The following is a 21,256-nucleotide window of genomic DNA, read 5'->3' as shown; positions in this document are numbered from 1 at the left end:
CACCCAGCATTTTAAGGGTGTTAATAATGCACCTAACAGATTATACCGCACACTGCAATGTCCCATAAATTATGCCCTACACCTTAATCCTCCTTACAAATATGCATAATTGCCTACACTCCTGCATTCTGCAGGAGACACCCTGAAATTGCAGCAATCTCCCTCTCTCCCTCATTAGTCTAGCAATCTCCCTCATTTCACCTATCCAGCATTACACTGTTACATTTTTTTGGGAAAAACGAATGAGAGACAGATACATTTACATTGAATCATCAGCACCATTTCCCTGCACTTTAGCAAGTATGTTAGCTCTTCTTACTAACTGCTTTGGGGCTCATCTACATTTGGATATAAGTCATTTAAAATTACACACCCACACTTTTAGGTGCCACGTTCACAATCTCTTTTCACAATCTCTCCATACACAGTATATATATATATATATATATATATATATATATATATATATATATATATATATATAGATGGCAGTTGTGCGTTGGCACCCTTATATTTTTTTAGACCTTTAGTGATTGGGTCTATATAGCTTTTTAACAAATTTCAAATTAAAAAGTAAAGTCCAGAATTTATAAACATTTATTAAAAAGTCTCTTGTTCCACACTTCAGTGGTGATTGTTTCAGACCATAAAACGTTCAGTAGTATATTTCACAATAGCAAATAAACATTCAATTTGCTATTGTGAAATATACTACTGAACGTTTTATGGTCTGAAACAATCACCACTGAAGTGTGGAACAAGAGACTTTTTAATAAATGTTTATAAATTCTGGACTTTACTTTTTAATTCGAAATTTGTTAAAAAGCTATATAGACCCAATCACTAAAGGTCTAAAAAAAAAGGGCGCCAACCCACAACTGCCATCCACATTCCCTTTTGTCCCCATCCAACAGGGGTCCTTGTAGGTAAGGCAGCCCAAATAAATTAGCTACTAAGTTGGAGGCGCGAAACAAGAGTCTGTTCCTTATATATATAGTAATCCAATGTCCCAGATGGGATGAAAAACGGCCCTCAGGAGATGGTTTGAATATGCAAATAAAAGTGTATTTGGGGACGTTTCGGGGTATTAGCCCCGTCCTCAGCCCAAACCTACAGCACCTAATACTGTACATGAACACAAAGCATTTTTATACTTACAGCCTCCCAGCGCGCTACTCCACGCCACGGTCCCGGAGCCATTGACAGCAAGTCGTCACTGTGTACTTCCGGTCACTGACGCCAGAGGGGTGTTGCTTAGCAACTGCCAGCTTGCGTCTCAGATCCCGGAAGCGAACTCCGGTGATCTGTCCTCCTCTATGGTCCACAGAAGGGAAACCTATGTAGCGGGGGGACTGGGGGCTACCTGAAATACAAAACAGAAAAGAAAAAAAGACATTTAAAAGTGAGAAGCAAACGTGGGTCCACCAGTCGGCGGCAAGGTTGCCAGCCACCCAGACAGACACAGAGGGACTATATGAGTCTCCTGCTATGTCCAGAACAGGGACAGCAGACAGCCAAGCAGACGAGGGTGCATACCACGGGGCGACACATATATACAAAATACAATATACAACTACAAAAGCTAAACACAGAATGATGACATACATAAAAGCTGAACAATTACATTAAGCTGTTCCAGTTGATCTTCTCATTAAGACCTTTGGGTGAGATGGTGTTAAGTCGAAAGATCCATTCTGATTCTTTCCTTAACAACTTGAGGGCTCTGTTTTCCACCTCGTATTGAATCTGCTACATGATCAATAATAAAATGTTTAAACTCATTAATGGAATGACCCTTGGATTTGAAATGGCGTGCCACCGGTTGGTCCACATCTCTTCCTCTCAGAGAGAGGTTTATGGCCGACCGGTGGAGTGCCATTCTTTCCCGAAAAGATCTTATTGTCTGTCCGATGTAGTATAATCCACATGGGCAGACAATGATGAATACTACGTGTGTAGTTCTGCAAGTAAGGACAGACCTAATGTCATAGATTTTGCTGGTGTTGGGGTGTTAAAAATTCTTGCAAGCAAGCATGTGTCTACATGTCTCGCATGAAAAACAGCTATAGCAACCTGCAGGTTTTGTGTAAGTGTTGGGTGGCCTAGGGCAGTGGTCTCCAACCTTTTTGGGGGCGGGAGCTACTCGCGACGAAATAAACCGCCCGAAGAGCTACTTAAATAATAAAAAAAAAAATATATGCATAATAACCCAAAAATGTTCTTTACACATTATGCCACACACCCCAATGCCCCAGACACAAAATGCCACACACTGCAATGTCCAATATGCTGCATACATACCTCCCAACACTGGAGGTAGAGGAGAATAGACATATGCGCGTGCCGAAGGCACGCGGCCAAAATTAGGGGGTTCATCTACTACCGTGGTACTCCTGCGAGGCTACATCCCCATTTTTTATGCTGTGCGGGCATGGTCAGCGCTCTAAGAGCTGTAGCCACATGGGGTGAGGCCAATGAAAATGGGGGTGTGAAACACATATGCCAGATACACATATGCCCCCAATAGTGCTGTGCCAGATACACACATACCCCCAATAGTGCCAGATACACACATATGCCCAATAGTGCCAGATACACACATATGCCCCCAATAGTGCCAGATACACATATGCCCCCAATAGTGCCAGATACACATATGCCCCCAATAGTGCCAGATACACATATGCCCCCAATAGTGCCAGATACACATATGCCCCCAATAGTGCCAGATACACATATGTTCCCACGGGGCCATGTATGCCCCCACAGTGTCAGTATGCCCCCACAGTGTCAGATACAAACACACACACTGTGCCCTCTAACATAAAAAAAAAAATAGCCACCAGTTTACCAGATTAAAAAAAAAAATGGGAGCCAAACGATTTTTAATTAACAGACCTGGCAGGGTACCAGCCCAGTGGGGATACCACATACACACACACACTGCCCTCTGGTGGGTAGGTGGCATACAGGGATGAGGAGGATGCCCTGTAGTGGGTAGGTGGCACACAGGGATGAGGAGGATGCCCCGTGGTGGGTAGGTGGCACAGAGGGATGGGAGGATGCATATTGTGTGGATGGAGGGATCAGTTTGGATGCGCCACTGTATGTAACACGGAACAATGGTGGTGGGCTTGCTCACCCTGGGTGTACAGTACATGATGCTGCCACGCTTCCAGCGAGACACATATCCCCAGAACACTGTTCAGCCCGGACCCCCGCCTCCAGTTACACATCTCCTCAGCTCTCGGCAGTGATATATGACTCACCAACCACGATGTTCGCATCCAGCAATCTCCCTCCAGTTCCTGCTCTAACTGCAGTAGAGGTCCGACTGGCGGCGGCTCCTCGGTGGACACTACATAGGCAGCAGCAGAGCATACCATCTCCTCCCTCTCCGGCGGCAAGTCTCCCTCTCATTGGGACCCCGGACTCTTTCATCGGCAGCAGTGGGGGTCCTTCATATACCCACTCCGAGAGTCTGAATATGTGGGGAGACACATGCCTATCCGGGAAGAGTGCATCCCAGGGGACGCAGGCATACTTGCCGCTAAGCGACAACCGCATGTCAAAAGTCAGGCGAGCTACTACAAATGACCAGGCGAGCTACCCGTCGCTCGCGAGCGACGGGTTGGCGATCCCTGGCCTAGGGATACCCATCCCTGTGATATCGGATTTCACAAGTCGATCCCTAAGGTTAGGGCCCCTGCGGAAAGCCGCTAGAGGTCTAACACTTTTAAGACCCGGTAAGTCTGGGTCAGTCTTGATTATGGGCCACAAAGCATTCGTGGCATGCTTGATAACTGGGCTAGCTACCGAAAAGGTGCTGGCCCATGGTAACACTGCAGCAGCATTCTTCTTCTTAGGGATAAACAGCTGTGATCTGGGCATAGGGAGGACTTGCTGTTTCTGTTTGAGCAGATTGCCTAAATCATAGCCTCTGCTCAGAAATTTTTTAATAAGAGCATCCAATCTGGGTTCCACTTCAATGGGGTTACTGATGATTCTTTTAACCCTAATCATTTGGGAGAACGGGAGCCCCCGTTTGAGTGCTGGGGGGTGATGACTGGACGACATAAAAAAAGTATTACGGTCGACGTCTTTAAAAAAGACGTCCGTGCTGATGGCATTATTACAAATAGTCAATGGCTCCGGGACCGTGGCGTGGGGTAGCGTGCTTTGTGTTCATGTATTTGGTGCTGTAGGTTTGGGCTGAGGACGGGGCTAATACCCCGAAACGTCCCCAAATACACTTTTATTTGCATATTCAAACCGTCTCCTGAGTGCTGTTTTTCATCCCATCTGGATTACTGAATGACTTCTGTTTCTGGCACCGGGGGCATGCTGTTATATTTATCATAGAGTGCCGGCAGACTCTGGATTGCTATATATATATATATATATATATATATATATATATATATATAGTTCCAAGTATAGACCGCACTCTCACTAATCATTGAGATGTCACGGGGTGCCAGATAAAGGAGATGCGTATGAAACGTATGTCCAATTATAATCCGGGGTGTATCTACACCTATATAGGTGTAGAATATCCAGCACTCTCCAAAATATGAATTCCAAACAAGTTGGTAAAATCCAAATAGCTGAAGTTTATTCAATTTGCACACGGTGTCACGTAGATAAGTTCACAAGTGTTTTATAGAACATGCCCCGACGTTTCGATCCCACTAGAGGGGATCTTTCTCAAGAGGCTTTAAGTTCAGTGGTACAATGAAATCAACGTGGAGTCAAGGGGAAAACCCCAGCAGCTGCTCCGGTCACCCAGGGTTTTCCCCTTGACTCCACGTTGATTTCATTGTACCACTGAACTTAAAGCCTCTTGAGAAAGATCCCCTCTAGTGGGATCGAAACGTCGGGGCATGTTCTATAAAACACTTGTGAACTTATCTACGTGACACCGTGTGCAAATTGAATAAACTTCAGCTATTTGGATTTTACCAACTTGTTTGGAATTCATATTTTGGAGAGTGCTGGATATTCTACACCTATATAGGTGTAGATACACCCCGGATTATATATATATATATATATATATATATATATATATATATATATATATATATATATATATATATATATATATATATATATAGGAGATTTGTGGTGAGGCACTCGTGGCAATTGTAATCCAGAACAAAGCTAGCCAACAGGAGATAGCAGCAACGTTTCAATTTATTACTTCAAATTTTCGTCAGGTTACCAGGTTAAATTTGAAGTAATAAATTGAAACGTTGCTGCTATCTCCTGTTGGCTAGCTTTGTTCTGGATTACAATTGCCACAAGTGCCTCACCACAAATCTCCTACCAATCCTCTGTGTAGGCACCGGCGCTGCTGTTTTTGCTGTTACAAGGAGTGCCAAACCCCTGTCCTCTATATATATATATATATATATATATATATATATATATATATATATATATATATATATATATATATATATATATATATATATATATATAGACATAATGTACCCCATAGAAGCATATAGATAATGGCACTCATAATGCCATATACATAATGGCCCCAGTAATGTTATATACATAATGCCCCCACTAGTGCTACTGTGTATACATAATGCCCAGCTGCATAGTGCAATATACATAATGCCACCCATAGCGGCATATACATATTGCCCCCCTTAGTGCCATTTATGTACTGCCCCCCTAAGTGCCATATAAGTACTGCCCCATAGTCCCATATGCATAGTGCCATTTACGTATTTTTTTTCTCTCATACTATTTCAGTTTTTTGTAAAAGCGTGCCCCAAAACAAGAGAGTACCTTTTCTTCCCCTTTTGAACTTGTACTATATTCTACTGCACCTCCACTTTGTGATTGTCCTATTCAGGACAGTATACTATGTAATGTGGACACAACAATATCATTCTCTATACAGCATTTACATATATTGCAAAAAAATCTTTGTGCAACTTGTGGTCAGGTTCCTCTCCCCTTTTCCTTGATTGAAACCCCAATTGTGTACAGACCTTGGTTTGTTTTGTTACCAATCATTACCCTATTCTTGTGGCATATCTTACGGACCCATACACTTGTTGGAATTGTGCCTGATTTCACACAAATATGACGAATCAGGCCGAGAAATCAGGTGAAATCGGTCCAAATCGGTCCCGTGCGCACTGGATTGGAGTTGGGGGTTGGACGGGCAGACCAAAAGATGGGTCGAAATCGAAACCATCAGCGGTAAATCGCAGGGAGCTTTTTTAGCATCCGCAATGTATTGCATCCGATCAAGTTTGTAGGTGTGTGCCAGTGATGCCACTGCTGGCACATGCCTATAGTTTACAGATTGGGTAAGCACCGGGCTGGAGAGGTGCTCTCCTTGCTCTGCATACTTTGGGGTACAGGTTGTGCTGTGGTAGCTGCGGGCAGCCAGGAGATTTCAAAGGTCCCATTAAAATGAATGGGTGACTGCTGACTGGCTGAGAGAGCCCAACTGCCCTGGCAGCTACCATGTGGGGCACTTGATACATACGATAAATCCTTAAGACAAATCAGCCTTGTGTATGGTGTCTTTAAGATCTCTCCATTTGTCATTTCTTGTCTAGAAAACACATCTTGTTTACTACTGTCACCTATCTGCCAGCCTATCATGCATGAAACCATCATGACCACTGCCCTCCGAGAAGGGGGAGGAGCGGTTTCCTGAGGATAGAATGGTAAGGACCGGAATCTTGCAAGTTGGATACTAGTTCCCTGATTGCTGATTCCGGAACACAGTATTGAATATTATTAAATTGTATTATTACATTTTTAAAGTATTAAAAAAATTGGAATCAAGTGCATTACCGTTTTACATAAATATAATAATAAAAAAAAAAAAAAAAAAAAAGAACAGTTAAGGCTCAGTAGGAAAATTAGTATTAGTTCTGCACTGAATGTAAATGTCACTAGGTGGCAGTCCAAGCTTGATTATGTGATCATTATTTTAATAAATATATAAATAGACTTTACAGCATAGATATTGTTGTATTCATAGGATTATAAAGGGGTCATGGAAAATATAGAAAGTACACCTTGGATCTCAACTAAAATAAAGCACAAACATATAATTTGCTGTTGGGAAAAGGAAATACGGGGCAGTATCTTTCAATGTACTTTTTTCATTTAATCCTTAAATTTCTTATTTGTAATCAGTTCAAATTACAGTGTGCTCAGAGAGAAACCCAGTTCTGAACAAGGGATGAGTTGGGTGGACTTATCAGAACTGTCTATAACAGACTTATGTCTGGTATAGGAATTGCATCTAAAATGCGAAGTAAAATTGTGTTTGACACACCGCTGCTAACTAGTATTTTACTTTTAGTTTAGTTTTGCTTTTGGTATGTCATGTTATTGTTTTGAAAATAAAAACAAAAAATAAAAATCTAGCAATGAAGATGAAAAAATGTGATGTCCTTTTCTGTGAGATGAGCTGTGAACTACCCAATGTCTTCTAGCTCCTAACTGGTACCAAGGGGAGCTCCTCTGGATCCTTGTGGATATTTTAATGTGGGTGTGGATCATTAGCAATTAGGTTGACTGTCAATAGGTCAACCACTACTGGTCGACCGGCAATAGGTCAGCGCACGAAAAAGGTCTACATGAGGTCAACACAAGTAAAAGGTCAACATGAAAATGGTTGACACCGGAAAAGGTCAACATGAGTTTTCCATTGTTTTTTTGGTGTCTATGTCAAAATATTGCTTGGCACACTATTACAATCTAACTCTATGCCCAAGTGGATTCTGAAGTAAGAACGAAGTTGGTTTTAAAAAAAAACTCATGAAAAACTCAAGTCGACCTTTTACTTTGTTGGTCAGTTTCAGATCGACCTTTTGCTCATGTCGACCTTTTGTCAATGTCAATCTAAAGCCTGTTGACCTTTTTCAGGTGTTGACCTATTGCCTGTTGACCGACAAACTTACCAAGAGAGGAGGACAGGAAGAATTAGGGATGGCCATCGACCATCATTGGCGCAAAATCGTTGAGGTTTATGGTTAAGGTTGAATACTTTTGCCATTGATGTGGGAGAACCAGATGGTTTACCTCCACTGATGGCACAGCAAACCGGTGTTTCGCTTTTATTTTTTTAAAGTCCGCTTACCTGGTGTGGGCTGGCGCATATCAGCGCCGCCTCCAATTCAGTGGACAGCTGGAATCTGAAAAACAAGTATAGACTCAGTTTCCAGAGCGAAGGCTGGAGATATCACTGATAGTGAACAACCATCAAGTGATTTCTCCTCCATCCATGTGGGGATGCGAGCAGATGTGTAAGCATACACATCTGCTCGCATGCTAGTGCAGGGATTCACTCGGGGCATGTGCTCGGCGGGGCGACATTTACCGGCTCGCTAGGCAGCTAATGCACGCTGCCTAGCCAGCAGGAATAAATCACATTTAAACAAAATATCTAGGAGATACTAAGAGAGCGCATTAGTGACACTACATTCTCTAATAAATCAATTTATTCATACGATATACACAGGGCCGTCGACAGGGGGGGTTAAGGGGGACAAGTGTGACGGGCCCCGGCAATCTGAAGGGCCCCAGAGCTTCTGTGCCCAGCCACAGCTGCCTGTACTAGCTGGCCTGTCAGTGACCCCCTAAGGCCTGTCTGTCTACTGTGTGTGTGCCCAGCCACCTGTGGCCACTCTGCATTCTTTTAAGTCAGGGCAGAAAGCAGGCCAGCAGGAGCCAGCAAGAAGCAGCAGCCAGGAGGCAGGCCAGCAGGATGGAGAACAAGAGAATTCTGCACTTGAAATCAGGATCTGGAGCCACGAAAGAGGGTTGTGTGGATTTGGGATTAGGTGGTGGGATGGGGGCCCCCAGAAATAACAATGTACAGGGCCCCATGATTTCTGTTGCCGGCCCTGGATATACATATAGTAATCACGGTACTTATGTAGTAACTGGGCTGCCGATTTTGAAATCGGGTCCATCGCATCGCATCGCACCCGACCATATCGCATGCGATGCGATGCGATGCGATGCGATGGACCCAATTTTTCCATAGGATTCAATGTTAAAATGGACTGAGTCCATTTTAACATAGAATTCAATGGGAAAAGGGGTCCTTTTCATACCCCTACTATCCAAGTGGGCATGGAGTTGGATATAAACCTGTGGCGAGCGTAGCGAGCCACCGAGCCCGAAGCGTGGCGAGCGTAGCGAGCCCCGCGAGGGGACACAGAATACCGTCCCCTCGCGGGGCTCGCTTCGCTCGCCACGCTTCGGGCTCGGTGGCTCGCTACGCTCGCCACAGGTTTATATCCAACTCCATGCCCACTTGGATAGTAGGGGTATGAAAAGGACCCCTTTTTCCCATTGAATTCCATGTTAAAATGGACTCAGTCCATTTTAACATTGAATCCTATGGAAAAATCGGGTCATCGCATCGCATCGCATCGCATCGCATGGTCGTATGCGATGCGATATCGCATCGCATCGCATCTGATTGTATGCCTTAACTTAAGGCATACAATCAAAAAATCGGCAGCCCAGATACTACATAAGTACCGTAATCACAATAATAAGCAGTTAATAATATTATAAAAAAGTACATAAAACAAGAATACAGGTCAATAATGGCCTCAATCATAAATAATTAATTAATATTAATGAAACACAGTTAGTGCAGATTATTAAACCCCTTGAGCATAGTCCAATTATATGAACTATTCATTGGCACTATTGGATTTCCTATCCAAGCAAAATTTCTAATCATGTAGCAGCAAGTCAGTTTGTATCTATTAGAATAGTTGTATAGGTGTTTGGATAATTAATTTCCAACAGGCAGGAAAGTTACATTTATCGCCACTTGATACACCTTAAGGCAGGGGTGGACAAACCTGTCCTCAAGATCTACCAACGGTGCATGTTTTCCATGCAACCTGTGGATCTATAGTATGAATGAATGCAGCTGGTTTGACAATGTGACAGTTAGTAATGACTACAGCTGTGCACCAGCTAGGTGATCTGGAAAACATGGACCGTTGGTAGTTCTCGAGGACCGGTTTGGCCACCCCTGCCTTAAGGTGTATTCGTATATAGGTAGGGCAATATTATAGTTGTAATTCCATGTGACTCAAAATAGTAGAGTATTGGGTACTTGTTTCCTAGCACGGCCACAATTGCGGCCATCGGGGGTAATTTTTAGTGGCCTGCGACGCGACCGACGCAATGCCCCCGATTTTTCCATTGAAATGCATTGAAAACAGTGAAAATCGGGTCGGTCGCGTCGTGTGCGGCTAAAAATGCTTAAATGGTCCACACGCGATGGCCGCGATTTCCCTATAGGGAACAATGTTAAATGGGTAACTTTACCCGCGATGACCGCGATTTCCCATAGGAAACAATGTTAAATGGGTCAATTTACCCAAATCATCATAGGGAAGAATGGTAAATGGGCCAGAAACCCCCCAAAAAAACCCTGATCAGTGAAATGTCCCCTCAAAAGTAGTTTACACCACCCCGCAATCAACGTGAACCCGAAGCGAGGCGAGCGCAGCGAGCCCGCGAGGGGCGGCGGTACGTGTCCTCCGACCTTTTCATACCCCCACTATCCACGTCGGCGTGGAGTTGAGAATAGAATAGTGTGGCGAGCGCAGCGAGCCACCGAGCCCGAAGCGTGGCGAGCGCAGCGAGCCCGCGAGGGGACGCGGATACCTTCACAGGTAAACGCGTCCCTTCGCGGGCTTCACAGGTGTCCGCGTCGCCATGGACACCTGGGAAGCCCGCGAGGGGACGCGTATAACTGTGAAGGTATCCGCGTCCCCTCGCTGCGCTCGCCACACTATTCGATTCTCAACTCCACGCCGACGTGGATAGTGGGGGTATGAAAAGGTCGGAGGACGCATACCGCCGCCCCTCGCGGGCTCGCTGCGCTTGCCACGCTTCGGGTTCACGTTGATCGCGGGGACGCGTCTAGTACTTTTGGGGGGACAGTTTAATGTTCAGGGGTGTTTTTGGCCCATTTACCATTGTTCCCTATGATAATTTGGGTAAATTGATCCATTTCACATTGTTTCCTAAGGGAAATCGGGGTCATCGCGGGTAAATTGAGGCATTTAACATTGTTCTCTATGGGGAAATCGCGGGCATCGCGTCTGGCCCATCGCAGCCGATTTTTTAGTGCATGCGATGCCCGCGATGGCCCCGATTTTACCCCCGATGCCCGAGATTATGATCGTTGTGGCCGTGCTAGGAAACAAGTACCGAGTATTGTGTCTTGGCAATAAAGACTTCTACAATCTTATAACAATGATCATATTGACAACAGCCCCGGAGCTTACCAGGTCCTGATGGTGACTGTCCAGCACTGTAGATGATAAGGTGCCGTCTGCCCAAAAGCGGTCCTCGGCGCCATGCGTCAGAGGTCTGACGGGCACCGGATTGGAGATGTTAAAGTCCACAAGCCGCGTGTAGTACGCAGCACTCAGCGCCGCACATCATTCTCCTGACGGGCGCTGGTTACTGGTCGAACAGAGTCCCGCTGTCGGAGTGGTGATGCAGCCCTCAGCGCCACACGTCACTCTCCTGACGGGCACTGGATAAATGTGGAACGGAGTCCTGCTGCTGGAATGGTGATGGATACCGCCCAATTTTTTGGTTGCTTTTTTTCACCCCCTTTGTGTCTGGAAGCCGCGTGTTTAAATATATCATACGGACACCTGACACACACACATGGTAGTGGGAGTGCTACAGTGGATTACATGTGTCTTTGCATTTAATATGAATGGAACCAGGAATACTTTTAAATAATCAAGCTGCTTCTAAGAATAAAAGCACGAACTTAGTACACAGAGTGAAGACAAAATCCCTAGATAACAGGACTCAATAGAGTGATCGAGCAGTAGCGTGGCATTGTATTTTGTAAAATATATTTTTTATGAACATATGAAGCATGAAAGGTAGAAATGTTTAAAGTGCAATAGTGTACTTACCATATGCCTGCATTGAGTAGATGTGGTTAGTAAATTGGTTAGTGAGAGAAACTTGTATGGTGCATAGGTGAGTATTATGTGCAGGTGCATGTATTTTAGCTATTGTGCGTGCTGATTGGTGTTGCAAACGTTGGTCCGCTAAGTTGTTGCCCCGTGAGACCTGAGACTCACTTTTTTCTTGCAAAGGTTTTTCAGCCCAAGCACTGCAAGTGTACACACAAGGTTGCAAAGCCACCACCCACCACTTGTGGTCAACTCTCTTGCATACGCCCCAGTTTACGCCCAATTCTGCCCTCTTGCGAAGCTGTGCCCAGAGAAACTCCCACATTACACCTACATTTGGTGTGCTTGTTCGCAAGCATATTTTTTTTGCGCAAGGGTGCTAACATGCACGGACTATGAAACCTGCACATACGCACCGCATGTGTAATTAGCTAAATTACCCATTGTGTGCAAATTCTCATGCGAACTTGTCAACCAGAAAAACCTCCGTAATATGTTGTAAGTTTCCATTAATTTAGCATTCAATAGATCCAATGGCTCAATACGGGTCTGAAATGGGGCCTGAATCATGAGATTGTGATAGCAAACCTGGGCCTGTACAGTTCCTCTACACAACAGCACTTTGAACACAATCCACAGGAGGAGGAATAGGGCCCAGAACAAGCTCTCAGCCCCTCCCCTCCTAGGAACCAGAGAGTATTTATAGAAGAGGATCTCAAAGGCCACTTCATTGACCCACCTTCATAAGAGTACAAGTGGCCATTTATGTACAGTACATTCATTTTACAAATGCTATATAACCGGTTCCTGTAATAATCAGAAACAATGCTGTTAGTTGCTGAGCCTTACAAATTGTGCCCACATTCAATGTGGTGCTTTTTTTGTGTAGATATGTTAGTTTCTATGGTTACAAATGTTGCTAAATTCCACATTCCGAATCATCAGGTCTGAAGATTAATCACCACCATTTCTGCAAGAGGGCAGGGGTTCTAAAAAGCCAGCAGTGACCTGAAATGACTGCAAATCTTTGACTATGGGGTGCTATCAGGATGTGACAGCCTGGATCCTGAAGTCTGTCTTTATCCTCATGCGCAATAAGGTCATTGTTTGAAAGCGGTAATTTAAAGCTCCATTTTCAACATTCCATTAGTCTTTATTATTTAAAACACAGATCGAGCTGTCTGCGGAAATCCGTATGCTGTATTTGCACTACACTAATAAACATTAAAGACACCTGCCTTCTAAGTATAGATCTACCTGCTTTGCATGCCCAGTCTTCACTACTAGAAATGTTAAATCCCAATACCTGGGCTATAGATCGAAAGGGGTTTCTGACAAAATACATTAAACAATGTTATATCCGTTCATACATTTTTATTGGATACAAAACTTCATTTTAACATTTAAATAACCTTCCCAATAAAATATGAACTGTGAAATATTTTTCATGAATTCTCCTTGTTTTGGGAATATTTCCTAAATAACTACTGTAATCTATTCTCCTCAATGTAAACTGCATGCCAAATGTATGAAGTAGGAAATGCAAACAGAAGTTACTATGAGTGGAATAAATGACTTATCTTCTAATAGATTTACAATTTATGGACTAGAAGCATCTTCATATATCTAGCAATAAAGGAATGATATCCCAGCAGTCATACCATATTCATCTTTGAGTTATTACAGTAATGTATCTCAGCATGCAGAATTCATGTCTTGACCTATGAGTATGTACGGATTTAGAGAATTCATTCTGAAATGGAGAGATTTACTGAGCTATACAGAATAATTCTTCTTGCAGATCAATATTTGAAAAATATAAGATTCATTTTTGCAGAATAAACAGAGAAGCAGACCTTTAGGTTTCCAGTCACATTCTTCATTTGAATTTTTTGAACTTGGAATTGAGCAATCACCCCGAAAGCAACCGGCATGTTATCTTCTAAAGTGTTGGATTCTAGATGTATAGTAGCTTGGTATAATTTCAGCTGCAAATCCATCTACAAAAATGCAAACTAACGAGAATTGCTAATTTACCCGGATTTTCACAAGGACTGTCCCGGGGGGGGGACGGGGGGGGGGGACGACGACGACGACGACCAGGGGTGCCGAGAGAGGGGGGGAGCAGGTACAATTTACCCGGGCCCGGGCCTGTCAGGGGGGCCCTGGTCTGGACACACAGGTTTTTTTTTATTTGGTGACAAGTACCCCCCAACATGACCTATTCCATTATGTACAAAATGCTCTGTTCCTGGACTTCCCTGCCATTGGTAGTTACAGAGGTTGGACTCCAGCACAGTCCAAAATTCAAAGAGGGGCAGTCACATCAACTGCCAGTGAGTCCAGGACAGTGATGCTTGGGGTGGCAGTATATATGACCCCCCTTTTTGAATATTGGACTGTGCTGCAGGCTCACATCTGTAACTAGGGAAGTCCAGAAACAGAGCATTTTGTACCTAATGGAAGGGGTCATGTTGGAGGGTATGTGTAAATCCTTTGCAAAGAGCATGTAACCCATGGCATGTAAATCAGGGTAGACAGGTTAATCCCTGGCAGAGCAGGTTACCCCCTTAATATGCAATGAGCATTACGGTGTTTGGCATAACGTGTAATGAGCATTATGGCATGTGGTATAATATGTAATGGGTGTGTGACATGTGTAATAGGCATTACAGTGTAAATTGTTGTACGTGTATCCACCTTGGAAGCAGTGGCGTAACAACGGGTCCGTAGAGTGTGTACGGGAGCTTCGTCCGTGGGGGCCCCAGGAAGTTGTTGTACCGGGGCCCAGGATTTCTCTTGGCGGCCCTGACGACGACGATGACGACACACTGACCATGCACCTACAGGGATGGCAAATGGGAGGCGTGGCTCATCGGTGTGTCATCCTGTGAAGCCATGCCCATTTTTGCCAAGACCATGCCCCTTTGGGACGGATTCCCTATTGGGACAATTATGATGTTGGGAAGTTTTCAAACACAGCCTGTGACATGGCAGGTAGAAGCTGATTGGCTGGTTGTTTATCACTCTCCATTTTTTTTTTTTTAAAACAATGAATTTTTATTTGAATTTTTTCTTTTACAGAGAGAGAAAAAAAAAAAGTAACAAAAACAATTATACATATTAGCAGGTAGTTCCATTATTTCTAATGGTAGCATCAGATGAGGTTAACACAGAAACCTCTGAGATAAGGAATACAAATGGATAATTTTTAACATACAATAAATTGCATTAAAATACAATTAGGTACAGTTAGCAGAGTCCAGGGGTGGGGGAGGAATTGAAGGAGTACCAGGGGGACCATATCTTGTGAAAATTAGTTATGGAGTCATTTTGTAAACACGTGATGTATTCCATTGAGGCTACAAAGTTGATTCGGGAAATGAGGGCTGTCTTAGACGGCATCTCAGCTCTCTTCCAATGTCTGGCAATCAGGGTTTTTGCAGCATTACAAATGTGGACGATAAGCTTGTCCTGGGGTTTACTGACATTTGGGGATGGGGCGTTCAGTAATGCAACTGTGGCTGAAGGTGAGAGGGGCGTGTCTAGTATGCGTGATATCAGTGACCATACTGTCGCCCAGAAGATCTTAATTATTGGGCATTCCCACCAGATGTGAGAAAACGTGCCCACTTGGCCACAATTTCTCCAGCATAGATCAGATGTTGAGGGAAACATGGCGTGTAGCCGAGTTGGGACCAGGTACCAGCGGGTATAAACCTTATAGCATGTTTCCTTGATAGCAACGCTAATGGAAGCCTTGGCGGTCCTAGATCGGATAATAGGCCAGTCTTCTTCAGCTATGGAGTTTGGGAAGTCCTTTTCCCATGCTATTTCGTGTGGTTCTCGATTTGTAGGGACAGAGGCCAGAACCTTGTTATACAAAAAAGAAATATTGCCCCTTCTGCCTACTGAGTGCGAACATAGGCCCTTATTCTGTTTCGTGCGGTACCCAGTCCTACCCAGTCCTTCTTAAACAGCCCCCATTTTCGGGGTGGGGCTTATTTTGGACCAGTGTCCAAAATCAAGGGTAGGGCTTATTATCGGGGAAACACGGTAGTAGCAATACATCTCTGCCTTTTATTTCCGCCTCACACCAGCCCTCCCCCTCGCCCAAACCGGTCAGTGTGTATGTCAGTTTATGCGGCAGTGCACTTAGGCAATGACAAGAAGCCATTTTGTGTTTTCATACTTAAAATGTACCTAAAATGTACATATGCTAGATCGCTCAGAATGCTCAGCACACAGCAATGTGTCAGCACTGTGTGGGTCAGTGTTCTATCGCTATGGCCCCTACACACACGGAGCAATGTAGGGGAATTTTCTATGCGATCTAGTTAGATCACTTAGAAAATGCCCCGTGTGTAGGTCCCATTACTGAATTCATTTATGTGTGTGATGTTACAGTTAAGCTTATTCTGGTGCCATATCTTTTGTTTCTGAGGAACCATGTATATTGACTGACACAAAGAGAGGTTCTGGATGAATAGAAGTAGCAGGTCAAGCACCTTTAATTATGTCCTTATGTGGAATAGGACTCTGGTAATAATGCTTTTTATAAAGTCCATTAGTATATACTGTAGATGTACATGTATATATCCTACTTAGGAAAACTTGTCTTTTTTTGCATATAGTGCTTCATAGTGTACACATAGCCTGAAAGTGATTTTATACAATCTTTTCCATAATGTTGTGCAAAGTTTGTGTAAATACATGGAATGTACACATATACCGTGTACACACACTGAAAATACATTACTTTTGATCGGGCCTATTTTTGTGCAGGCTCTAGCAGGAACTGTGGCCCTTATTCTAGCTCACTCTTTCTGACAAAATATTTCTTATGCTGTGTACACACGGTGCAATATGATTGCTAGCGATATATTGCTAGCAATATATTGCCAGCAATCATATTGCTCAGTGTCTCCTTTTCATCAGCGATGAAAAGGAGACACTGCTACGGGGCGGAGGGGGAGTGCAGCAGCAGCAGACGCTGCTGCTGTCACTTTGAAGGGAGGAAGGAGGGAGCAGCGGCACGGGGCTGGGGAGATCAATGCTGATCTCCCCGGCGCTGACCTCCGTGAAGGGAGGAGGGAGGGAGCAGCGGCACGGGGCTGGGGAGATCAATGCTGATCTCCCCGGCTCTGACCTCCGTGAAGGGAGGAGGGAGGGAGCAGCGGCACTGGGCTGGGGAGATCAATGCTGATCTCTCCGGCGCTGACCTCCGTGAAGGGAGGAGGGAGGAAGCAGCGGCACTGGTAGGGTTACCACCTAGTCCCTTTAATTCCGGACACATATTAATTACACAGGTTTTGTGGCTGGCTGACTTCAAGACTCCACTTCACCTGATTTTAAACTGCCACAGAACCTGTGTAATTAATATGTGTCCGGAATTAAAGGGACTAGGTGGTAACCCTAGGCACTGGGCTGCGCTGACCTCCCGGGACAGTGATTGCAGGGGAAAGTCGCTGGTCGCAGGAGCATGCTCCAGCGACCAGCGACCAGCAGGGAGTGCACACGGGAGCGCGCAGCTGGCGATTTATCGCCAGCTGCGCTCCAAATCACTGGCAATATGGTCGCTCAGCGACCATATTCCCAGCGATTTTACCTAATATTGCTCCCGTGTGTACACACCATAAGATGGATAAAATCATGTGCACTGCAGGTGAGGCAGATGTAAAACCCCACCCAAATCTAATTATCTCTGCACAAGTAACACCTGCCTCACCTGCAGTGCTCAAGGTTTTGTCCAGCTAAGAAATATTTTGTCAGAAAGAGTGAACTAGAATAAGGGCCACAGTTCCTGCTGGAGCCTGCACAAAAATAGCCCTGCTTTTGATCATTATTTTATGTTACATAAAGTTTTTGTACAGTAAAGAAGTCACTTTCTCAGTCTCACTCAAAAATTCTGAATTTTGGAAATTTGGGTATGGGAGACTCAACCTGTATTAGCCAGAATAAAAACTCGTACCAATAGAAGATTTACAACCATAAAGACATTTCACACTACTACTGGCACCAACATCAGCTGCAATGTTATGAGAGTTATATATAATATCAGTTTCACTGATAGAAGTAGATGTACACATTCTATTGAATAGGTTTACATCTAGAACCCTAAAGGTGGTGATTATTAGTGAAGATAACAATTTTCTATTATGACTGGAAATATATTTTTTATTTTAGTGCAAAAAATGGTGTACTTACATTTAGATGTTTACAGGTTTATATAAGAAAAAGGGAAAAGGGGTGGGAGGGAGGCCAAGGGCACTGGGCTAATTTGACAGTGGGTGAGAAGGAATTCTCCAATCAACAAAGTAAATTCAATTGCATTATATAGTTGTGGAGGTGCTCCCAGGGAGAAGGGTAAGTATGAACGAAAAAGTAGGATATCCAAGAGAGGATATCCAAAAAGTCTCCCGGGTGGGGCACAGCCTTCTAAGATAATTAGTACCTGTTAAGATGAAACTTTATTAATACTAAAATTGATCCTAGAGATGGATCAAATGACGTACATAAGACAAAGACATACAGACAACGTTTACAAAAGCATATAATGGAGAAAGTAGTGAAATATAGTGTTCTAAGTGTCTGAAGATAGGAGGAGAAAAACCTCAAAAAAAGGGTATTCAATGTTCAGATTATATTTCGATAAATTTCTAAAATTCTTTCAGACAAAATGCCTCCACTGACCATAAGTGATCTCTAATAGTAGGTAAGTATCAGTTCACAATATATTGCAACATTAACCCCCTGTAAGTAACAAAACAATCACTGTCATTTATTATGTCTAAATGTCTAATTAGACATGGAACAATTAGCTGCTTGTGAGTTCCACTCAAATTTTTAAACAATAGAGTAAGGTTTGATAGGGATGAAATACCTGAGTTTTTAGTGCTAAGGGAGTGGCTGCTGCCTGTGCATGTGGCAGGTGTCAGTGAATGCACAGTTGAGCGGACCCCGAGAGCGTCACAAGTATGACAATACAGAAAAGGAGGTTTCTGCTGTTTCCAGGGGTAACCTGCCTGGCTCTGTTATACAAAGACAGTGCAGAGTCGGGTGTCGGGTCCCCTGGGAATGAGAGAACCTCGAATAAATATAGGTGGATAGTAGAGAGTACTCCATCACTTTTCTCCCTGGTGTATGCTGCTGTCCACTGTGTACAGTAATTACTGTAGAGAACAGTGGTTGAGCGATAACACCCTGGCAGTGAAGTGCGGAAGGAAGTATAGAATGCACACTGGTTTGTGGTCATAGGATTCCCTTGGTAAATTTCCCTGTTGTCAAATAAATGACATTGCAGGAGAAAAGACACTTTGGATCCAAATATCCGCTGCTGCAGTAACGTGCAAAGGCAGTAAGTTCCATGTCTAATTAGACATTTAGACATAATAAATGACAGTGATTGTTTTGTTACTTACAGGGGGTTAATGTTGCAATATATTGTGAACTGATACTTACCTACTATTAGAGATCACTTATGGTCAGTAGAATTTTAGAAATTTATCTAAATATAATCTGAACATTGAATACCGTTTTTTTTAGGTTTTTCTCCTCCTATCTTCAGACACTTAGAACACTATATTTCACTACTTTCTCCATTATATGCTTTTGTAAATGTTGTCTGTATGTCTTTGTCTTATGTCCGTCATTTGATCCATTTCTAGGATCAATTTTAGTATTAATAAAGTTTAATCTTAACAGGTACTAATTATCTTAGAAGGCTGTGCCCCACCCGGAAGACTTTTGGATATCCTCTCTTGGATATCCTACTTTTTCGTTCAGGTTTATATAAGAGAAAATACAGTAAGCCCTAGCCTCATTGTTGTGTTGATTACAGAGTTTGCTCAGCCTTGGGGAGAAGTGAGCTGGACTATAGATGCTACTCAAGATCCATAGGCGTGCACCGTCAAAGGGGTGTGTGTAGCTGGACCTATTGGGCGTGTCTAACACCGGCAATCATGTCTTCCGTCATCTATTGGATCTACGCTCTACAATATAAAAAGTCTCTCAGCCACACCATAGTCTCCTGCCTATTTCAGTTTTAATCTTATAATGACTCTGTGTAACAGTACATGTAAATACAGTCATTATCATATATGGATGACACAGGTATGTAGTGATATGACAATAGTCTAGTTCAATTAACAATGCAAACACACATAATTGATTGATGGGTGCTTCTTTAAATTTAATACAGTTCTGAAAAGCAAAAGTCTTTGGTTAAAGGTATTGCTGGTATTGCTAGCGGCAGAGGTGTTCATATGGCTGGGCACAGCATTAGGGGGTGCCTGTGCACCCATAATACTCAATGTGCGCACACCTATGTCAATATCCATCTGAGAGAAGAGTTCAGGTATTGGTAATGTTAATTGTACCATACTCACACTTATTGTTATATAATATATTGAAGCGCACTAAGCTTCTAACAGGTGCATGCTCAACTGTACTGTATGTAAACTGCGCTGAATAACATATTATCTTTGAAACTTATAGTACAACCTCATTCTCATGTCAAGCCATCCAAGTTGGAAAAACAGTCCATTCTCAAAGAAAACTCCATCACCAGTTACCTGCTGTCCAATAGGAGGAACAAACCTGTCCAGTCTCATTCAGCAGAGCTGCACATAATATGGCCGGCATCAGGGAGAAATCCATTTGTTGCTTGAAAAAAACAAATGAGCAGGTTGCAATGCCAAACACTGTTAGTGAATTTAAGACTGTACATGTATATTTATTATCAGTGATTTCTTTTTATTTGAACTTGGAGCCTGTAAAGCCTTGTGGTTTTTGTAAGTGCTGGGCAGAGTGCTAGTGACATACAATGGGTTTAATATTGGTCATACCATTAATTGGCAAATGTATATAAAAATATCAGTATCATACATATTTTATATATTTGGAGGACTGATACTGAAGTATTATTAAAAGTGCTGGAAAAGGGTCCTAACAAAATGCATGCTGGGTTCACTAGTGCGATGGATGTTGTGATAGACTACACAATTACTCACTCTGTCAATTACCTGAAAAGCAATGTTCTGATTGGAGGCCACTTTGGTAAAGGGTGGCATTGAGATGGAAGGGTGCAATCCCCCACCAATGAGCTGTTGATATGGATTAAGATGCCTTTACATGTATCGCCTTTGTTGCTTTCGTAAATATAAATGTGGGTCAATAGAGGAGGATATTTTCCACATAGATATTAAAAACCTATTTGTCTGCTGCATCTCCTCATGCTTACATTGTTCTCCTGTTCAGATGATGCGAGTTTTCTCCTGTCTCTGGCA

This window comes from Crinia signifera, chromosome 2 (genome assembly GCF_055691185.1).
Source record: "Crinia signifera chromosome 2, ASM5569118v1, whole genome shotgun sequence".
Classification (NCBI taxonomy): domain Eukaryota; kingdom Metazoa; phylum Chordata; class Amphibia; order Anura; family Myobatrachidae; genus Crinia; species Crinia signifera.
Note: the sequence above shows the minus strand (reverse complement) of the source record.